The sequence below is a fragment of the Eleutherodactylus coqui genome, unplaced genomic scaffold, assembly GCF_035609145.1.
Source record: "Eleutherodactylus coqui strain aEleCoq1 unplaced genomic scaffold, aEleCoq1.hap1 HAP1_SCAFFOLD_289, whole genome shotgun sequence".
Taxonomy (NCBI): domain Eukaryota; kingdom Metazoa; phylum Chordata; class Amphibia; order Anura; family Eleutherodactylidae; genus Eleutherodactylus; species Eleutherodactylus coqui.
Genome location: NW_027102301.1, coordinates 42501 through 55000, shown reverse-complemented (window position 1 = coordinate 55000; position 12500 = coordinate 42501).

Genomic DNA, 12500 nt, shown 5'->3' with positions numbered 1-12500 from the left:
GGGGGGACTCTTGCTCTCGGTGGCTCTGCCCCAGGAGGGTGCGGGGTGGCGGCAGAGGGGAGGCCGCCGCGGGTGCTTCGAGTTTGAGAAATACTCACTTGGTCAGAGACCGCACACCGCTCGTTCCCTTATATGCAAAAAAGGTGTTCGTCCTGACGTTTTGCGAGGCCTTATTTTACCGTCGTCGGCGCTATCAGGGGAAACACGCCCGCTCCTTCCGTCTCCCTGGAACCGCGCCTCGGCCCCGAGGGCCCAGGTTCAACCTCATACCGGTTCTCACGACATGCATCGACACTCGGTGCAACTCCAGCAGCCGCAGCTCCCGCCGGCCCGGCCAGCCAGGTACGCACCCCTGGTCGGCGCTTGGAGCGTTTGCACTTTGTCGTTTTTTTCTCCAAGACTCCTATCTGCCAACTGCTGTGGACTTCAGCGGTGGCTGCCGCGGGCTATGCGCGGCCTCCTGGGGGTCCCGCCTGCCCGCGCAGGCAGCTAGGACGGGGTTATCAGCAAAGCCTGTGAGGCGCTCTCATGGGGAGGGGGGGCTCCGCAGCCCCCCAAGGTGGCTTCGTACACCTCTTGAACGTTGCGGCCCGGCCGCTCGGAGAGAGCGGTGTCTACCCGGGCAGACAGCCTGTCGGCCCCGCGGCCTGGGCAGGCGGAGCAGGTACTCTTGCGCTCGGGGGCTCTGCTCGGCCCGGAGAGTTGTGTGCGGGGCGCCGTCGCCTCGCTGGAACCAGGGGCGTCGTGACGTTCGCGCGCGCCTAGCCGCCGCCAGAACAGGCCAGAAAGGTTGAGCTGCATACGGATCTAAGCCGTTGCCCAAACTAACTCTGGCCCGTGTGACACAGCCGCGCGCGCGCTTTCCTACGACACTCGACCGCCGGGCTCCCTCGGCCTGGGAGGCACTCTCGGGGCGGGGGGCACCGCAGCCCCCCAAGGTGGCTTCGTACACCTCTTGAACGTGGCGCCCGGCCGCTCGGAGAGCGGGGTCTACCCGGGCAGACAGCCTGTTGGCCCCGCGGCCTGGACAGGCGGAGCGGGGACACTTGCGCTCGGGGGCTCTGCTCCAAGGAGCGAGAGCGGCCACTCTGCTCGGCCCGGAGAGTGGGGTGCGGGGCGCCGTCGCATCGCTGGAGCCAGGGGCGTCGTGCCGTGCGCGCACGCCTAGCCGCCGCCAGAACAGGCCGGAAAGGTTGAGCTGCATACGGATCTAAGCCGTTGCCCAAACTAACTCTGGCCCGTGTGACCGACACAGCCGCGCACGCGCTTTCCTACGACACTCGACCGCCGGGCTCCCTCGGCCTGGGAGGCACTCTCGGGGCGGGGGGCACCGCAGCCCCCCCAAGGTGGCTTCCGTACACCTCTTGAACGTTGGGGCCCGGCCGCTCGGAGAGCGGGGTCTACCCGGGCAGACAGCCTGTCGGCCCCGCGGCCTGGACAGGCGGAGCGGGGACTCTTGCGCTCGGGGGCTCTGCTCCAAGGAGCGAGAGCGGCCGCTCTGCACGGCCCGGAGAGCGGGGTGCGGGGCGCCGTCGCCTCGCTGGAACCAGGGGCGTCGTGACGTTCGCGCGCGCCTAGCCGCCGCCAGAACAGGCCGGAAAGGTTGAGCTGCATACGGATCTAAGCCGTTGCCCAAACTAACTCTGGCCCGTGTGACCGACACAGCCGCGCACGCGCTTTCCTACGACACTCGACCGCCAGGCTCCCCTCGGCCTGGGAGGCACTCTCGGGGCGGGGGGCACCGCAGCCCCCCAAGGTGGCTTCGTACACCTCTTGAACGTGGCGCCCGGCCGCTCGGAGAGCGGGGTCTACCCGGGCAGACAGCCTGTCGGCCCCGCGGCCTGGACAGGCGGAGCGGGGACACTTGCACTCGGGGGCTCTGCTCCAAGGAGCGAGAGCGGCCACTCTGCTCGGCCCGGAGAGTGGGGTGCGGGGCGCCGTCGCATCGCTGGAGCCAGGGGCGTCGTGCCGTGCGCGCACGCCTAGCCGCCGCCAGAACAGGCCGGAAAGGATGAGCTTCATACGGATCTAAGCCGTTGCCCAAACTACCTCTGGCCCCTGTGACCGACACAGCCGTGGCACGCGCTTTCCTACGACACTCGACCGCCGGGCTCCCTCGGCCTGGGAGGCACTCTCGGGGAGGGGGGCACCGCAGCCCCCCCAAGGTGGCTTCCGTACACCTCTTGAACGTTGGGGCCCGGCCGCTCGGAGAGCGGGGTCTACCCGGGCAGACAGCCCGTCGGCCCCGCGGCCTGGACAGGCGGAGCGGGGGCAAGCCAAGGCTACCGGCGGGCGGGATCGACCGGGTAGCCGCCGTGGGGAACACAACTTGGACGTCTCGCGCCGTCGCGGACCACCGTCCTCCGTCTCTCTCTCCCTCTCTCGGAAGGGAGGCCGCCCGAGGCGCACGGGCCTCGGACGGCCAGGGGTGGAAGGGCTCCACCCCAAGGTGGCTTCCGTACACCTCTTGAACGTTGGGGCCCGGCCGCTCGGTGAGAGCGGGGTCTACCCGGGCAAACAGCCCGTCGGCCACGCGGCCTGGACAGGCGGAGCGGGGGCAAGCCAAGGCTACCGGCGGGCGGGATCGACCGGGTAGCCGCCGTGGGGAACACAACTTGGACGTCTCGCGCCGTCGCGGACCACCGTCCTCCGTCTCTCTCTCCCTCTCTCGGAAGGGAGGCCGCCCGAGGCGCACGGGCCTCGGACGGCCAGGGGTGGAAGGGCTCCACCCCAAGGTGGCTTCCGTACACCTCTTGAACGTTGGGGCCCGGCCGCTCGGTGAGAGCAGGGTCTACCCGGGCAAACAGCCTGTCGGCCACGCGGCCTGGACAGGCGGAGTGGGGGCAAGCCAAGGCTACCGGCGGGCGGGATCGACCGGGTAGCCGCCGTGGGGAACACAACTTGGACGTCTCGCGCCGTCGCGGACCACCGTCCTCCGTCTCTCTCTCCCTCTCTCGGAAGGGAGGCCGCCCGAGGCGCACGGGCCTCGGACGGCCAGGGGTGGAAGGGATCCACCCCCCGCGGGAAGGGGACGCGCGGCGGCACCCGGACGCGGGAGCGTTGACCCGGGGGTCTTTACTCCGCCGAGGCGTAGCCCGGAGAAGGAGCGAGACCGGCCGGCGGGGGTGGAACACCCCCTCATGCCTCGCTCCTTCTGGGGATAAAGCGCGTCGTCCGCAGGCCGCCGTCCCCTATCCCCGCCCTGGACCGCCCGCATCGGCCGGAGCCCGAGGGGACAGGCGGGGGTCCTTCGCTTTCGGGAAAACCGTCACCAAACGTGGGGCCCGTGGCCCCGCTCTCGGCCGCCCTGAGGCGGGAGAGCCCGGATCGTTCTCTCTCTCGGCGTCGGCCCCACCGACGCCGTCGCACGGTGGCCTGGGAAAGGGCTGCACCCCCTGCGCCACGCTTCTCCCCCGGAGTACTCCCCCCGCAGGGGGCTCCGCGGGGTGTCCCGACGCGCAGAGTCGCTCGCCTTCTTCCGCGGGGGACGGGAGGGACGCCCACGCGCGTCCCTTCCCCATCCTCGAGAGCCGTACGCGCCGAGGGTGAACCCGCTCGCCGGGGCGCCGGGGAGCAGGGCCCTTGTGGTCCTTCCCCGGACATGGGCGCGGCGAGGGTCCCCCGGCCGCGACGGCTCTCCCGTTGACCCACTCTCTCGCCTTGGGTGGTGGTGATGGAGGCGGCTGCCTACGCCTCAGCCCGGCATCTCGGAGGGGGGTCGCCCGGGCAGCCAGCCAGCCAGCCTGTTGGCCCCGCGGCCTGCACAGGCGGAGTGGGGACACTTGCGCTCTATGACTCTGCTCCCAGGGAGGTGGCAGAGGGGCGGCCGCGGTGCTTTGACTTTGAGCGGTCCCCACTCCAGCACTCTGAGAAATAGTCACTTTGTCAAAGACCGCACACCGCTCGTTCCCTTATATGCAAAAAAGGTGTTCGTCCTGACGTTTTGCGAGCCCTTATTTTACCGTCGTCGGCGCTATCAGGGGAAACAGGCCCGCTCCTTCCGCCTTCATGGAACCGTAGCTCGGCCCCGAGGGCCCAGGATTACCCTCATACCGGTTCTCACGACATGCGTCGACACTCGGCTCGGCCCCGGCAGCCGCAGCTCCCGCCGGCCCGGCCAGCCGGGTCCGCACCCCTGGCCGGCGCCTGGAGCGTCTGGACTTTGTCGTTTTCTCTCCAAGACTCGTCTCTGCCAACTGCCGTGGACTTCGGCGGGGGCTGCCGCGGGCTGTGCCCGGCCTCTTGGGGGTCCCGCCTGCCCGCGCAGGCAGCTAGGACAGGGTTATCAGCGCTCTCAGGGGGGCCTCCGCAGACCCCCCACAGGTGGCTTCGTACACCTCTTGAACGTGGCGCCCGGCCGCTCGGTGAGAGCGGGGTCTTCCCAGGCAAGCCGCCTGTGGGCCCCGCGGCCTGGACAGGCGGAGCGGAGACAAGCCCAGGCTACCGGTAGGATCGACCGGCTGGCAGTCGTGGTGGAGCAACGGGGACGCCTCGCGCCGCCGCGGGCCGCCGTCCTCCGTCTCTCTCCCACTCTCGGAGGCAGGCCGCCCGAGGCCAACGGGCCTCGGACGGCGTGGGGTGGAAGGGCTCCACCCCAGGGGAAGAAAACACGCCCGCGCGCGTTTGCACAGTCTGCCCCGGCCCGGCATCTCGGAGGGGGGTCGCCCGGGCAGCCAGCCAGCCTGTCGGCCCCGCGGCCTGCACAGGCGGAGTGGGGACCCTCGCGCTCGATGACTCTGCTCCCAGGGAGGTGGCAGAGGGGCGGCCGCGGTGCTTTGACTTTGAGCGGTCCCCACTCCGCACATTGAGAAATAGTCACTTTGTCAAAGACCGCACACCGCTCGTTCCCTTATATGCAAAAAAGGTGTTCGTCCTGACGTTTTGCGAGGCCCTAATTTACCGCCGTCGGCGCTATCAGGGGAAACGGGCCCGCTCCTTCCGCCCTCCTGGAACCGTGCCTCGGCCCGGAGCGACCAGGATTACCCTCATACCGGTTCTCACGACATGCATTGACACTCGGCTCAGCCCCGGCAGCCGCAGCTCCCGCCGGCCCGGCCAGCCGGGTCCGCCCCCCGTGGCCGGCGCCTGGAGCGTTTGGACTTTGTCGTTTTTTCAAAGACTCATCTCTGCCAACTGCCCTGGGCTTCAGCAGTGGCTGCCGCGGGCTGTGCACGGCCTCCTGGGGGAGTCCCGCCTGCCCGCGCAGGCAGCTAGGACAGGGTTATCAGCGCTCTCAGGGGGGCCTCCGCAGACCCCCCACAGGTGGCTTCGTACACCTCTTGAACGTGGCGCCCGGCCGCTCGGAGAGCGGGGTCTACCCGGGCAGCCAGCCGGCCTGTCGGCCCCGCGGCCTGGACAGGCGGAGTGGGGACACTCGCGCTCGATGACTCTGCTCCCAGGGAGGTGGCAGAGGGGCGGCCGCGGTGCTTTGACTTTGAGCGGCCCCCACTCCCTTCCCAGCACTCTGAGAAATAGTCACTTTGTCAAAGACCGCACACCGCTCGTTCCCTTATATGCAAAAAAGGTGTTCGTCCTGACGTTTTGCGAGGCCTTAATTTACCGCCGTCGGCGCTATCAGGGGGAACAGGCCCGCTCCTTCCGCCTTCCTGGAACCGTGCCTCGGCCCCGAGGGCCCAGGATTACCCTCATACCGGTTCTCACGACAAGCATCGACACTCGGCTCAGCCCCAGCCGCCGCAGCTCCCGCCGGCCCGGCCAGCCGGGTCCGCCCTCCGTGGCCGGCGCCTGGAGCGTTTGGACTTTGTCGTTTTTCTCAAAGACTCATCTCTGCCAACTGCCGTGGGATTCAGCAGGGGCTGCCACGGCTGTTCCCCGCCTCCTGGGTGTCCTGCCCTGCAACACCGGAGGGTCAGGGGGGGTCTTGAGCAACTACTGGTAGGTGCAGCACCTCGGGGGCCCTCTGCAGCCAGCACACTGCTGCCAACAGCCCGCTCCCCATCACCAGCCAGCCCCTTCTGCATACATCTGGCGGGGGTGCTTTTTTGACTTCCCCCATTTTGGCCTATGGGGAAAAGCCAGGGGGAAAACCTCCAGAGTCAGGCCAACCTCCTGGAACTCCAGCTCGGCCTGGAGCTACTGGTTTGCCCCCTTCCCGGTTCTCAGGACATGCCTTGACACTCGGCTCTTCCCCAGCCGCCGCAGCTCCCCTCGGCCCGGCCAGCCGGGTCCGCCCCCCTGACCGGCGCCCGGAGCAGTTTGGACTTTGTCGTTTTTTTTCTCCAAGACTCATCTCTGCCAACTGCCAAGGACTTCAGCAGGGGCTGCCACCTGCTGTTCCCCGCCAATGGGTGTCCTACCCTGCAACACCGGAGGCTCAGGCAGGGTCTTGAGCAACTGCTGGTAGGTGCTCTCAGGGGGCCCCTCCACACCCCCAGGCCCACATCCAGGGCCTCCCTCCCGGCCCCTGGAGCAGCCAGCACCCCCTCACCGTCAGCACTCTCTCCCCGTTGGGACTGTGAAACTTTTCTGACCGTGCAAGCTTCGTCAAACGGCAAGGGGGCAACCGGCGTTCTGTGCCCGGCCTCCTGGGGTCCTGCCCGGGCACATCGGAGGCTCAGCCTGGGTTTTCAGCCACCACGGGCAGGTGCACTCAGGGGGCCCTCCGCAGCCGCCCATGCACACCTCTGCAGCCAGCACACCGCTGCCAACAGCCCGCTCCCCATCACCAGCCAGCCCCTTCTGCATACATCTGGCGGGGGTGCTTTTTTGACTTCCCCCCTTTTGGCCTATGGGGAAAAGCCAAGGGGAAAACCTCCAGAGTCAGGCCGACCTCCTGGAACTAGAGCTCGGCCTGGAGCCACCGGTTTGTCCCCTTCCCGGTTCTCAGGACCTGCACTGACACTCGGCTCAGCACCGGCAGCTGCAGCCCCCGCCGGCCCGGCCAGCCGGGTCCGCACCCCTGGCCGGCACGCCTGGAGCGTTTGGACTTTGTCATTTTCATGACTTGTCTCCTCAGACATTGTCCGACTGCAAGGGGGGCGGCCGCGGTCCGTGCCCAGCCTCCAGGGGTTGCCCCCGGCCCCTGGAGCAGCCAGCACCCCCTCGCCGTCACCACTCTCTCCCCATTGGGACTTTGAAACTTTTCTGACCGTGCAAGCTTCGTCAAACGGCAAGGGGGCAACCGGCGTTCTGTGCCCGGCCTCCTGGGGTCCTGCCCGGGCACATCGGAGGCTCAGCCTGGGTTTTCAGCCACCACGGGCAGGTGCACTCAGGGGGCCCTCCGCAGCCGCCCATGCACACCTCTGCAGCCAGCACACCGCTGCCAACAGCCCGCTCCCCATCACCAGCCAGCCCCTCTGCATACATCTGCTGGGGGTGCTTTTTTGACTTCCCCCATTGTGGCCAATGGGAAAATGCCAAGGGGAAAACCTCCGGAGTCAGGCCCACCTCCTGGAACTCCATCCCGGCCTGGAGCTACTAGTTTGTCCCCTTTCCGGTTCTCAGGACATGCATTGACACTCGGCTCTTCCCAAGCCGCCGCAGCTCCCGCCGGCCCGTCCAGCCGGGTCCGCACCCCTGGCCGGCGCCTGGAGCGTTTGGACTTTGTCGTTTTTCCTCAAAGACTCATCTCTGCCAACTGCCCTGGGCTTCAGCAGTGGCTGCCGCGGGCTGTGCACGGCCTACTGGGGGGTCCCGCCTGCCCGCGCAGGCAGCTAGGACAGGGCTCTCAGCAAGGGCTTGGAGGCGGTGTCAGGGGGGCCTCCGCAGCACCCCCAAGGTGGCTTCCTACACCTCTCGAACGTTGGGGCCCGGCCGCTCGGAGAGCGGGGTCTGCCCGGGCAGCCAGCCAGCCTGTCGGCCCCGCGGCCTGGACAGGCGGAGTGGGGACACTCGCGCTCGATGACTCTGCTCCCAGGGAGGTGGCAGAGGGGCGGCCGCGGTGCTTTGACTTTGAGCGGTCCCCACTCCTCAGCACATTGAGAAATAGTCACTTTGTCAAGGACCGCACACCGCTCGTTCCCTTATATGCAAAAAAGGTGTTCGTCCTGACGTTTTGCGAGGCCCTAATTTACCGCCGTCGGCGCTATCAGGGGAAACGGGCCCGCTCCTTCCGCCCTCCTGGAACCGTGCCTCGGCCCGGAGCGACCAGGATTACCCTCATACCGGTTCTCACGACATACATCGACACTCGGCTCAGCCCCGGCAGCCGCAGCTCCCACCGGCCCAGCCAGCCGGCTCCGCCACCCTGCCCGGCACGCCTGGAGCGTTTGGACTTTGTCATTTTCATGACTTGTCTCCTCAAACTTTGCTCGACCGCAAGGGGGGCTGCCGCAGTCCGTGCCCAGCCTCCAGGGGTTGCCCCCGGCCCCTGGAGCTGCCAGCACCCCCTCGCCCTCAACACTCTCTCCCCGTTGGGACTTTGAAACTTTTTCTGACCGTGCAAGCTTCGTCAAACGGCAAGGGGGCAGGCTGCGGTCTGTGCCCGGCCTCCTGGGGTCCTGCCCGGGGACATCGGAGGCTCAGCCAGGGTGTTGAGCCACCGCTGGCAGGTGCACTCAGGGGGCCCTCCGCAGCCGCCCATGCACACCTCTTCAGCCAGCACACTGCTGCCAAACACCCGCTCCCCATCACCCCCCAGCCCCTCTGCATACATCTGCTGGGGGTGCTTTTTTGACTTCCCCCATTTTGGCCTATGGGGAAAAGCCAGGGGGAAAACCTCCAGAGTCAGGCCGACCTTCTGGAACTCGAGCTCGGCCTGGAGCCGCCGGTTTGTCCCCTTCCCGGTTCTCAGGACCTGCATTGACACTCGGCTCAGCCCCGGCAGCCGCAGCCCCTGCCGTCCCAGCCAGCCGGGTCCGCCCCCCTGGCCGGCGCCTGGAGCGTTTGGACTTTGTCATTTTCATGGCTTGTCTCCTCAAACTTTGTCCGACTGCAAGGGGGGCTGCCGCAGTCCGTGCCCAGCCTCCAGGGGTTGCCCCCGGCCCCTGGAGCTGCCAGCACCCCCTCGCCCTCAACACTCTCTCCCCGTTGGGACTTTGAAACTTTTTCTGACCGTGCAAGCTCCGTCAAACGGCAAGGGGGCAAGCGGCGGGCTCTGCCCGGCCTCCTGGGGTCCTGCCCGGGGACATCGGAGGCTCAGCCAGGGTGTTGAGCCACCGCTGGCAGGTGCACTCAGGGGGCCCTCCGCAGCCGCCCATGCCCACCCCTGCAGCCAGCACACGGCTGCCAACAGCCCGCTCTCCATCACCCCCCAGCCCCTCTGCATACATCTGCTGGGGGTGCTTTTTTGACTTCCCCCATTGTGGCCAATGGGACAATGCCAAGGGGAAAACCTCCAGAGTCCTGCCGACCTCCTGGAACTCCAACCCGGCCTGGAGCCACCGGTTTGTCCGCTTCCCGGTTCTCAGGACCTGCATCGACACTCGGCTCAACCCCGGCAGCCGCAGCTCCCGCCGGCCCGGCCAGCCAGGTCCGCCCCCCTGGCCGGCACGCCTGGAGCGTTTGGACTTTGTCATTTTTTTCTCCAAGACTCGCCTCTGGCACATGCCGTGGACTTCAGCGGGGGCTGCTCCCCGCCTCCTGGGTGTCCTGCCCGGGGAACTTCGGAGGCTCAGCCTGGGTCTTGGGCCCCTACTTGTAGGTGCACTTTGGGGGCCCTCCGCAGCCGCCCAGGCCCACCCCTGCAGCCGCCACACAGCTGCCAACAGCCCGCTCTCCATCACCCCCCAGCCCATTGCACACATCTGCCGGGGGTGCTTTTTTGACTTCCCCCATTTTGGCCTAAGGGGAAAGGCCGGGGGGAAAACCTCCAGAGTCAGGCCGACCTCCTGGAACTCCAACCCGGCCTGGAGCCACCGGTTTGTCCCCTTCCCGGTTCTCAGGACATGCATTGACACTCGGCTCAACCCTGGCAGCCGCAGCTCCCGCCGGCCCGGCCAGCCGGGTCCGCACCCCTGGCCGGCTCGCCTGGAGCGTTTGGACTTTGTCATTTTCATGACTTGTCTCCTCAAACTTTGTTCGACCGCAAGGGGGTGTGCCGCGGTCCGTGCCCAGCCTCCAGGGGTTGCCCCCGGCCCCTGGAGCAGCCGGCACCCCCTCGCCCTCAACACTCTCTCCCCGTCGGGACTTTGAAACTTTTTTCTGACCGTGCAAGCTTCGTCAAAAGGCAAGGGGGCAGGCTGCGGTCTGTGCCCGGCCTCCTGGGGTCCTGCCCGGGGACATCGGAGGCTCAGCCAGGGTGTTGAGCCACCGCTGGCAGGTGCACTCAGGGGGCCCTCCGCAGCCGCCCAGGTCCACCCCTGCAGCCAGCACACGGCTGCCAACAGCCCGCTCTCCATCACCCCCCAGCCCCTCTGCATACATCTGCTGGGGGTGCTTTTTTGACTTCCCCCATTTTGGCCTATGGGGAAAAGCCAGGGGGAAAACCTCCAGAGTCAGGCCGACCTTCTGGAACTCGAGCTCGGCCTGGAGCCGCCGGTTTGTCCCCTTCCCGGTTCTCAGGACCTGCATTGACACTCGGCTCAGCCCCGGCAGCCGCAGCCCCCGCCGGCCCGGCCAGCCGGGTCCGCCACCCTGCCCGGCGCCTGGAGCGTTTGGACTTTGTCGTTTTTTCTCCAAGACTCGCCTCTGGCACATGCCATGGACCTCAGCGGGGGCTGCTCCCCGCCTCCTGGGTGTCCTGCCCGGGCACATCGGAGGCTCAGCCTGGGTCTTGGGCCCCTTCTGGTAGGTGCACTTTGGGGGCCCTCCGCAGCCGCCCAGGCCCACCTCCTGCAGCCACCACACAGCTGCCAACTGCCCGCTCTCCGTCACCCGCCAGCCCCTCTGCATACATCTGCTGGGGGTGCTTTTTTGACTTCCCCCATTGTGGCCAATGGGAAAATGCCAAGGGGAAAACCTCCAGAGTCCTGCCGACCTCCTGGAACTCCAACCCGGCCTGGAGCCACCGGTTTGTCCCCTTCCCGGTTCTCAGGACCTGCATTGACACTCGGCTCAGCCCCGGCCGCCGCAGCTCCCGCCAGCCCGGCCAGCCGGGTCCGCACCCCAGCCCGGCGCCTGGAGCGTTTGGACTTTGTCATTTTCATGACTTGTCTCCTCAAACTTTGTTCGACTGCAAGGGGGGCTGCCGCAGTCCGTGCCCAGCCTCCAGGGGTTGCCCCCGGCCCCTGGAGCAGCCAGCACCTCCTCGCCGTCAACACTCTCCCCCCGTGGGGACTTTGAAACTTTTCTGACCGTGCAAGCTTCGTCAAACGGCAAGGGGGCAAGCGGCGGGCTCTGCCCGGCCTCCTGGGGTCCTGCCCGGGCACATCGGAGGCTCAGCGGGGGTTTTCAGCCACCACTGGTAGGTGCGCTTTGGGGGCCCTCCGCAGCCGCCCCGGGCCACCCCTGCAGCCAGCACACTGCTGCCAACAGCCCGCCGCTCTCCCACACCAGCCAGCCCCGTCTGCACACATCTGCCGGGGGTGCTTTTTTGAGAAACACTGTCACTTTGTCAAAGACCGCACACCGCTCGTTCCCTTATACCCCGACAAGGTGTTCGTGCTGACGTTTTGCGAGGCCTTATTTTACCGCCGTCGGCGCTATCAGGGGAAGCGGGCCCGCTCCTTCCGCCCTCCTGGAACCGTGCCTCGGCCCGGAGCGGCCAGGTTTACCCTCATACCGGTTCTCGTGACCTGCATTGACACTCGGCTCTTCCCCGGCCGCCGCAGCTCCCGCCGGTCCGACCAGCTGGGTCCGCCCCCCTGGACGGCACGCCTGGAGCGTTTGGACTTTGTCATTTTCATGACTCGTCTCCTCAAACTTTGTTCGACCGCAAGGGGGGCTGCCGCAGTCCGGGCCCAGCCTCCAGCGGTTGCCCCCGGCCGCTGGAGCTGCCAGCACCCCCTCGCCGTCAACACTCTCTCCCCGTTGGGACTTTGAAACTTTTCTGACCGTGCAAGCTTCGTCAAACGGCAATGGGGGGCAACCGGCGTTCTGTGCCCGGCCTCCTGGGGTCCTGCCCGGGCACATCGGAGGCTCAGCCTGGGTTTTCAGCCACCACGGGCAGGTGCACTCAGGGGGCCCACCGCAGCCGCCCAGGCCCACCCCTGCAGCCACCACGCAGCTGCCAACAGCCCGCTCTCCGTCACCCCCCAGCCCCTTCTGCATACATCTGCTGGGGGTGCTTTTTTGACTTCCCCCCTTTTGGCCTATGGGAAAAAGCTAAGGGGAAAACCTCCAGAGTCAGGCCGACCTCCTGGAACTCCAACCCGGCCTGGAGCCACAGGTTTGTCCCCTTCCCGGTTCTCACGACATGCATCGACACTCGGCTCAGCCCCGGCCGCCGCAGCCCCCGCCGGCCCGGCCAGCCCGGTCCGCACCCCTGGCCAGCGCCTGGAGCGTTTGGACTTTGTCGTTTTTTCTCAAAGACCCGTCTCTGCCAACTGCCGTGGGCTTCAGCGGGGGCTGCTCCCCGCCTCCTGGGTGTCCTGCCCGGGCACATCGGAGGGTCAGCCTGGGTCTTGAGCTACTGCTGGTAGGTGCGCTTTGGGGGCCCTCGG